Raw genomic sequence first — 10,227 nt, 5'->3', positions numbered from 1 at the left:
TTCATCGTATCCTTCACTTTCGTCATCCGTCGTCGAATCGTTAGCCATCTCTCTCAACAGTGTATGTTTCTTTTGAAGGTATTCACGTTTCTTCGCCTGTTCTTCTTCCTGCAACTTCCTTTCTTCGTCAAGAATTTGCAGCTCCAATTGAAGCCTTTCATCCTTCTTAGACTTTCTGGAACTAGCTGCAACGGAACGCTGACTGAGAATCTCCTCCCGACCTTGTTTCTTGGTGTCAGATGGTTTATTTCCTATAAACGTGATTGCAGTGTTCTGGGTTGTCTTGTTGGGCAAAGTAGTGATTGGCGCATTTCGAGACGATAGAGGAGTGCTATAATGCAGGGATGGAATCAGCTGATTGCCACAGGAAGGTACTGCGAAATTCTGAGCTGCAAGTACTCCCGGATAGTAGCTCGACTCGCACGTATTTGGCGGTAGAATTGCACACGAGGGCTTTGGCAGAGCGGGTGGTGGAACTGGGTAGGGCAACGATAAACTAGACGTTGGGATCTGGTTAAACTGTCCATACGCTAGAGGCGGAAACGAGTTGGCTGAGGGTATGGTGGTACTCCACGATACAACTGGAGCTTGAGGGACCGTGGGGGCATACTTGTAGGGTGGAATATTAGTTGCTAATGAGTAAAGCCATGTCAAGTGATCCTCGAATTTTTCGCAAAATCACCGATTTTCATGAGATATGTTTTATTGTATAGGGATTATGGTAAATAACTTTTGGTATAAATATTTCGTTAAAATTCCTTTTTTCCTTTGAGATATTAACCCTTAAACTTTATTGCGTGATAAAATTGTAAATTTTATATCTCAAAACCTACTGAAGATAATTGAATGAATTTTTGTACACTTATGGAATGATATTTACACTATCTCATAAAAATAATTTTATAGTATAGTTATGTGAATAACGGTACTTTGCATCTACTTAAAAATTTTAATTGTATTTTTTCTTGCGTTCTTCACGCTAAAAAATTTCAAAAGGTATTTCAAATTACGCGTCAATCTCTCACCTTCAATAATCTGTATTGATAATTTTTCATTTTTGTTTCTATCGAGAGTTATGGATGATTTTGTAACGGTGCGTACCATCAACGCACGGCCCACTTTGATGCAGCCAGGTGGAACTTACACATTGGCAACGCCGCATGTCCCAACGTCCAACTGCGCATCGCGTAGGAAACGTGCATCGCATGAGTAAATGAAACCACATCTCTAGATTGGTGCAAAAGAACAAACTTTTATATACGGATTATCAAAGGTTAAGGTTTTCTGGATATTTTGAGATACTTTTAGATTTTTTTGACCGAGGTGCACAACAAAAACAATTTTGTTTAATGAATACTTTTTTATTATAATTTAACGTTTCTAGGAATTAAACTGTATCGCAAAGAACCGAAACATAACTCATATAATACGCTTATGTTATTGCCATCTTCGAAGACACTTTTGTTATGGCATTTTCGTTTTTGACAGTGTACACCAGTATTGTCGGGGCTATACTCATTCAAACTTCAGTCTATCTCTTTTTTTCACTATACCGGTGTATACCAGGTTAAAAACGAAAACGTTATTAGTCGATGTTTCATCCAAATTCATTACTAGTCTACAATATTATGCAGGGAAATGGAATATTTTATGAAAACAGCATTTTACTTCGCTTGTTTATGTCCACTGAGTGATCTTACTTATAAACAACGAAGTGTCTTGCGAAAAAATTACTTTGAATCTGTTTTCAATCGCTTTGGCGTGTTTTCTTTATCGCTATTGCTTCTGTCAATTCTGTTAATTAGTGGTTCTCCAAGTTCTAGTAAGATATTATTTACTTCATCAAATTTCAGTAAATCATCAACGATTTATAATTCAAAATCTTCATTACTTTTTTAACGAAATACAGTACTCGGTTGGTAGTACCATATTTATAACATAAAAACAAACGAATGTTTTTGAGCAAATATACTGTGCTAACACCTAGACAGAACCAACTGACGATAAAAAGTGGTAAAATATGTCAATTTGCAAAAAAAAGTCATATACATGCAGATTCAAACATGCCCATTGCTCAAGTTTGCACAGCAACTGCCAACATCCGAGCTCGCCGGTTTGAGAGTTTGAATGACAGAAAATTAAATAATTGAGTAAAGCCATGTCAAGTGATCCTCAAATTTTTCGCAAAATCACCGATTTTCATGAGATATGTTTTATTGTATAGGGATTATGGTAAATAGTTTTTGGTATAAATATTTCGTTAAAACTCCTTTTTTCCTTTGAGATATTAACCCTTAAACTTTATTGCATGATAAAATTGTAAATTTTATATCTCAAAACCTACTGAAGATAATTGAATGAATTTTTGTACACTTATGGAATGATATTTACACTATCTCATAAAAATAATTTTACAATATAATTATGTGAATAACGGTACTTTTCATCTACTTAAAAATTTCAATTGTATTTTTTCTTGTGTTCTTCACGCTAAAAAATTTCAAAAGGTATTTCAAATTACGCGTCAATCTCTCACCTTCAATAATCTGTATTGATAATTTTTCATTTTTGTTTCTATCGAGAGTTATGGATGATTTTGTAACGGCGTACCTTCAACGCACGGCCCACTTTGATGCAGCCCGCGAGAACTTACGTATTGGCAACGCCGCATGTAGCAACGTCCTACTGCGTATCGCTTTGGCAGAGCATACCTTATGTCCAAAATTGCCATCTTCGATATTAGAGCAAAAATATAAGCTTTTCTGTGCGGATGTTTAAAGGTGAACATATTCCGAGTAATTTGCATGGTTTTTAGTGTTATATTTTTCAGGAATTATTTAATTTTCTGTCATTCAAACTCTCAAACCGGCGAGCTCGGATGTTGGCAGTTGCTGTGCAAACTTGAGCAATGGGCATGTTTGAATCTGCATGTATATGACTTTTTTTGCAAATTGACATATTTTACCACTTTTTATCGTCAGTTGGTTCTGTCTAGGTGTTAGCACAGTATATTTGCTCAAAAAACATTCGTTTGTTTTTATGTTATAAATATGGTACTACCAACCGAGTACTGTATTTCGTTAAAAAAGTAATGAAGATTTTGAATTATAAATCGTTGATGATTTACTGAAATTTGATGAAGTAAATAATATCTTACTAGAACTTGGAGAACCACTAATTAACAGAATTGACAGAAGCAATAGCGATAAAGAAAACACGCCAAAGCGATTGAAAACAGATTCAAAGTAATTTTTTTCGCAAGACACTTCGTTGTTTATAAGTAAGATCACTCAGTGGACATAAACAAGCGAAGTAAAATGCTGTTTTCATAAAATATTCCATTTCCCTGCATAATGTTGTAGACTAGTAATGAATTTGGATGAAACATCGACTAATAACGTTTTCGTTTTTAACCTGGTATACACCGATATAGTGAAAAAAGAGATAGACTAAAGTTTGAATGAGTATAGCCCCGACAATACTGGTGTACACTGTCAAAAACGAAAATGCCATAACAAAAGTGTCTTCGAAGATGGCAATAACATAAGCGTATTATATGAGTTATGTTTCGGTTCTTTGCGATACAGTTTAATTCCTAGAAACGTTAAATTATAATAAAAAAGTATTCATTAAACAAAATTGTTTTTGTTGTGCACCTCGGTCAAAAAAATCTAAAAGTATCTCAAAATATCCAGAAAACCTTAACCTTTGATAATCCGTATATAAAAGTTTGTTCTTTTGCACCAATCTAGAGATGTGGTTTCATTTACTCATGCGATGCACGTTTCCTACGCGATGCGCAGTTGGACGTTGGGACATGCGTCGTTGCCAATGTGTAAGTTCCACCTGGCTGCATCAAAGTGGGCCGTGCGTTGATGGTACGCACCGTTACAAAATCATCCATAACTCTCGATAGAAACAATAATGAAAAATTATCAATACAGATTATTGAAGGTGAGAGATTGACGCGTAATTTGAAATACCTTTTGAAATTTTTTAGCGTGAAGAACGCAAGAAAAAATACAATTAAAATTTTTAAGTAGATGCAAAGTACCGTTATTCACATAACTATACTATAAAATTATTTTTATGAGATAGTGTAAATATCATTCCATAAGTGTACAAAAATTCATTCAATTATCTTCAGTAGGTTTTGAGATATAAAATTTACAATTTTATCACGCAATAAAGTTTAAGGGTTAATATCTCAAAGGAAAAAAGGAATTTTAACGAAATATTTATACCAAAAGTTATTTACCATAATCCCTATACAATAAAACATATCTCATGAAAATCGGTGATTTTGCGAAAAATTCGAGGATCACTTGACATGGCTTTACTCTAATCCTAATTCTGTTGTTGGGATAACAGGAGCAGTCGTCAAAATACTTGTAGTAACCGCGGTAGTTGTATCGATGTACGCGGAACGGTCTAGCAACGCTGCTTCGGATGCCGATTGAGCCGTTTGTACTGGTACTTGAATGCTCGCCGGAACATTCACATTCGTACTTAGTGACGGGACTTTCGATGAAGCCTTTGATGACTTGCGCTTTTTATTAGCCTTTTCCTTGGCGGCTCCGCATGGAGGGCAGATAAAATCGTGATGCTGAACGTCCTCGGTAACACCCACACATACGAAGTGGTACCAATCAACACACTTGTCGCACTGGACCATGCGACTATCGTCCGCATTTGTGCACAACTTGCAGTGTTGGTTGGTGGCTGTATCGTTTGGGGCGGCCAGTTCTAGCTGTTGTTCGCCTCGCCGTGGCATCTTGAACCTTCTGAATGATCTCCGTGTCGTGGATAAACGATTTTGACATTAAAAATGTCTTACTCCACTATCTGGGGCTAGGTGTCATTCTAAAATCTAAACTATCTCCCATGTAACGAAACTATGTAAGGTTTGCACGCTTATAACTCCGATATTACTAGATGGATTTTAATCATTCATACACCAACCGATTCAGAAACACCTAACTTAAATATTGGTAATCATTTAATATCTCCCCAATAAAAGTAGACTTTCGGAAATTGGTAAAATTAAAAAGTTCACAAAAAACGGGAAAAATACCATTCGTGAGGCAGATTTCTCAGACACAGCCGTCAAAAGAGAGCAGCTTAGTTGCTCAATGAAACACGAAAAGTCATAAATAGAAGCAACGCATGTCCGTTTAAATCAGTTGTTGCTCTTATCCCACACGAGCAACGTCGTCTCCGGGCGATGCAATAAGCGCTATCGATTTTCGGTAACGTTGGCATTTGCACACACTCGCACCTAAGTGACTAAACCATATACGGTTAGTTTATAAATAGAGGTGACGCGTACCCGTTTGAATCAGTTTTTGTTCTTATGTCGAACGGGTAAGATCATGGCTGCAGCGTCTGGGCACTACAATAAGCGGTAGACGCTATGCATTTTCGGCAGCGGTGGCCGTGTGCGGATTTGTCGGGTACCAGCATGGTGTCACAGAATGATTTGCAAAGTGGGTGGGCGGGGTGGTTTGGATTTAATTCAATACGGTGTGTGCTGCTTAAGAGTGTTGCGTTTGAAAAAAATATATTTATTTTTATGCATGCGTGTGCGTTGTAACTTGTTAATCCATGTTTACGGCGCTTTGTAGCTGCGTAGGGTAAAGAGCCAATTGGTTTTCATGTTTCATATTTCGGTTATATGTTTTTTATCAGTAAGGCATCTGACAACGTGCTTCTGTAGTTATTGCACTGTTCAGCAGCGTAGTATTTTATATAGGAGAGTACACTCAGGTTTTTTACGCGGATTTTGAAATTTACGCGGTTTTCATTTACACGGCCTGTATCCCCTGCGTGAAAAATCTGAGTGTAATTGCATCGGAAACAATCACATTCCCAGCAGAACTTTTTGTTTTCTAATTTCAAACACTTTTGTTTCGTACTGCAAACAAATTTTAAAACAGAACGTACCCTCCCAGCAGCAGTTGAAGCGGGTGTTCTTTTTCGATTCAAATTCAAGCCATGTCTTAAGCGTTACTGAACTTAAAATTGTTTTCCCAGTTTAACCAGTCAGAATATCTGTCCTACCCTATGTATTTAAAACACAGTTCTAATTGCGTTTTAAGGTATACAACAAATACGGTTGGGTATACTAATTTAAATTTTAAAATAAATCTGTTTTAAATTATGAAACAAACCGCTGTACTGAAGATATAATTATGTCAGTCCTATTCAGGGTTGTTAATACGATACATTTTTCGCGATAATTTATCGGCGTTACTCGTTAACGATAATGTATCGTCATCGAAAACTCCGTTAACGGTAATGTATCGTCGCCTTCATCGTCATCGTCGATAATTGTATCGTCGTATTCATCGTCATCGTCGGTTCATCGGTTATCGCGATACATTTTTCGTTACTTTCCCGTTTATTGGAGTTGAAGTTGATGCGGTTAACTTTCAGTTGTTTAGAAATAAATACCTATTGAAAAACATGTTGTTGGCAGTTGAAAATCAATAGTTTAGGACATTTTCCATGCACAGCGGAGTCCGACGATGCGTCAAAGAGAATTTTTTTTCAACTTTTCGGGAAAGTGTATTATACTGAAGGGAAAGTTGTTGGCAGTTGAAAATCAATAGGGGAGACTGAGGAGACTTGATCCCCTTTTTTATTTTTCAATCCTACTCCGTGGAATGATACAAAAACTATGTATTTTTTGTAGTTTTATATTGTTTCTAGGGTTGACTGATAATCATAAAAAAATTACATGGAAATATTATTCTGGACATGAGCTATGAGCATTTTTGGAAAACAACAAAAAACTGGAAAATTCTTTGATTAGTGGAGACTCGATCCCTAATTTGGGGACACTTGATTATTTTTTGAAAACGTGTTTAAAAGAGCATGTAGGCTAATAAGCCTATTTTTACCCTTTTTCTATTATCATCCAACCCACCTGAAGCCTTTGGTTAGAGCAGCGTCTGCCATCTTTGCTCAGCGCATTGGCTCAAATGGTGTTGTGATAATTGGGGTACTCGATTAGAGTTTTTGCTGCGCTCAAACAGAAGATTTTCACCATTCTCAAGACAATTTTGTTATTATATTGGCTCTTAATAAGAGGCGAATGACCTTGGGGCTAAAACCTCTATAATCGAAATAAAAAATGGCTCCTAATAACAAAGCAAGGGAGCTGAAATAATAAAATTAATAATGAAATAATGTGGTACCCTCCCTAATAGGACAAAAATAGGTACCTAACCCCATTCAATGTTATAAATGTATTGTGGTGTTGATTAAATTGTTGTGATTACATATTACTATTTTTGTTACTACATATTACTATTTTTGTTACTACATATTACGCATCTCTCACAAGATTTTTTTACGATTTCCCCAAATCTCTGTGCAATTATTTGAAAGCTGTCGTTATAATGGTTGAGGAACGTCAAATGTGGGATGCATGGTTGCTACGTATACTGTAGTAAACAATTACAGTTAAGATTCTGTACGATGAAGCGTTCATTTTTGACAGTGTTTTTTTTGTTATTTTATGGTAACAATGACTTCAATTGTTCTGGTGTGAATTTGGTTATTTTTAGTGGTGTGTATGAAGCATGGCGAAGGGAATCAAATATCCACGAATTTGAAGGGATCAAGTGAACCCATAGCATCTATTTCAGCAAACTTTAGTACAAGTATAGTTGAACAAAAAAATCAGCTCAATCATAATTAATTCATATAATTGACATTCTCCTGTAATTCTGTATACAAAAGTATAGTATGTAGTGGGTGACTTTATCAATTGTATAAAAGTTTGAAAATTTAGAAAATAAATCTTCTTCAGTTCTTCTGAGATTTTTTTCTTTGAATCAGTAAAAATTCGGTAACACATGTCCAATTTATTTTTTTGTGTTAAAGAAACTTATGTTTAGATAAAACTGCGCAACTTTCTTGGATATTCGATTAATGTATTCTGATCCGCCTTTGAGTTACAATGATGGGATCAAGTCTCCCCGGGGATCAAGTCTCCTCAGCCTCCCCTAATTTTGGACATTTTAAATACGCAGAAGGGTCCGACGATGTGTCAAAATGGATTTTTTTTTTATTTTTCGAGTAAGTTGGTGCACAGAAGAGTCCCAGGTGCACAGTGCGGCAAAAAGGTGATCAAAATTGTTTTGACCATGAAGAAAACAAATTTTGAGCTATTGTGTAATTAGTAATTTTTATCACGCACAGACATATATTGAAAAAACTACTAAACCACTATTATTAGGCCATTCACAAATTATACTACACATTTAGGTGGTGTGGTGATTAACAGATTTTATTATAATTTTAATTTAAACTAGAAGATTTTGAATTTTAAAATGGAGAATATACATATTTCCAATGTATATTTTTTTCTAGTTGGGATGCTTTTAGCCCCCTCCTCCGTTTCTTCTCTCCACTATGTAACAAGATGCTTCATGTTTCCTTCTTTTACCCTCAAATATGTAGTGTAATTTATGAATGACCTCATAATAGAGTTTTAGTCGTTTTTGAATACAGTGAAGACCCGTTTTTATCAGCCCCTTGGTGAATTGACATTGACAAAATCGGCACATATTTTTTCTGGTTCTGAAGAGACGATGTCGAAACGCAAACACCAAGACTAATACATTTTTTCCTTTCTTTTTAATAAACCGCAGTGGTTAAAATAATCTTCTTTAGTCCCTCGACAAAGCCTCATAACCCGTTCTTATTATTTAGTAAAAATTTCCCTTAGGAGGTCTTACAGTACAGTAGTAATATTCTTGTATATTTTGCAGTATATATAGTGTTTGTTTTACAGATTCGTCTTGGTAAAGCTATACCTGCGGAAATTTGTGGCTTCCATACCAAAACATTGCTTTTTGGACACTAAATCATTCGATAACTTCTAAGTTGCAAGAGATACAAATAAATTAACATTACAAAAATTCTGTATTTTCTTATGTTGAACGAAATCTTTGAACATTTTGAAATTCTACAAAATTACCAGGAAAAGTATTTTGAAATAAGCAATTTTGTGGGGTATATCAAAGAAATCTTCACAAACGTATAATTAAATCGACAGATAGACACATAGTCTCTTCAGCGAAATTAATACTAAAGATATTCTCAACAACTTTGCCAAAAAAAGTTTTTTTTATTTTCATTTAAATGACCAAACAAAAACTTGCTTCTCAGCTTTAGAGGGATTCATCACCTAACTAATACTTTTAAATGCAAAAAAATATAAATAAACTTTGCTGAAGGCACTATAGCTAAAAAATGTTTTTCGTGGTTCAAAGAACTTCTTTCACCTTTTTGCACTGGTGGATTCTCCTGTGAATTGAAAATGTCCAAAACTATCGATTTTCAACTGCCAACAACCTACCCTTCAATATAAAAAGCTTGCGAAAAGTTGAAAAAATTTCTATTTTGACGCACCGATGGTACAAGTCCAAAACTATTGATTTTCACTTATTAATAACTTCCTGTGTATTGAAAATGTCCAAAACTATTGATTGTCAACTGCTAATAACTTTCCCTTCAATATAAAACACTCCCGAAAAGTTGACAAAAAATTCCATTTTGACACATCGTCGAACCCCCCTGTGCATAGAAAATGTCCAATACTATTGATTTTCAACTGCCAACAACATGTCCTTTAATAGTTATTTATATCTAAACAATTGAAAGTTAACCGTTTCAACTTCAACTCCAATAAACGGGAAAGTAACGCAAAATGTATCGCGATAACCACCGATGAATTATCGACGATGACGATGAATCCGACGATACATTATCGTTAACGGAGTTTCCGATGACGTTGACGGGTGGTTAACGTTATCGACGATGACGATTAATTATCGATTAACAACCCTGATTACCACATAAAACACCTATATAACATAAAACGCTGCAGAATTGGTTTAATAATACAACGTTTACACTACAGAGTTATAACACGTTTTAATAATTAGCAACAAGAAAAATGTCACCAAGATAGCATAAAAACCCGTTTTAACTGGTAGTGCGAACGTTGCATAACAATGTAATTTATCAAATAATTTCATTTTTCCACCACTAATCGATCAAGAAATACTTACACTTAAGATTGTTTACTTAAGTTCATTAGTATATTATTGAAAATTTAAATGGAAAATGAAATTTCATATTTTATGGAGAATCTGTATATTTCCGTTGGCGGGCGTGGATTTCCTCATCACAGCTCTCAATATGGAACTTTTC

The sequence above is a fragment of the Topomyia yanbarensis genome, chromosome 1 (assembly GCF_030247195.1).
Source record: "Topomyia yanbarensis strain Yona2022 chromosome 1, ASM3024719v1, whole genome shotgun sequence".
Classification (NCBI taxonomy): domain Eukaryota; kingdom Metazoa; phylum Arthropoda; class Insecta; order Diptera; family Culicidae; genus Topomyia; species Topomyia yanbarensis.
This window is presented reverse-complemented; position numbering follows the sequence as displayed.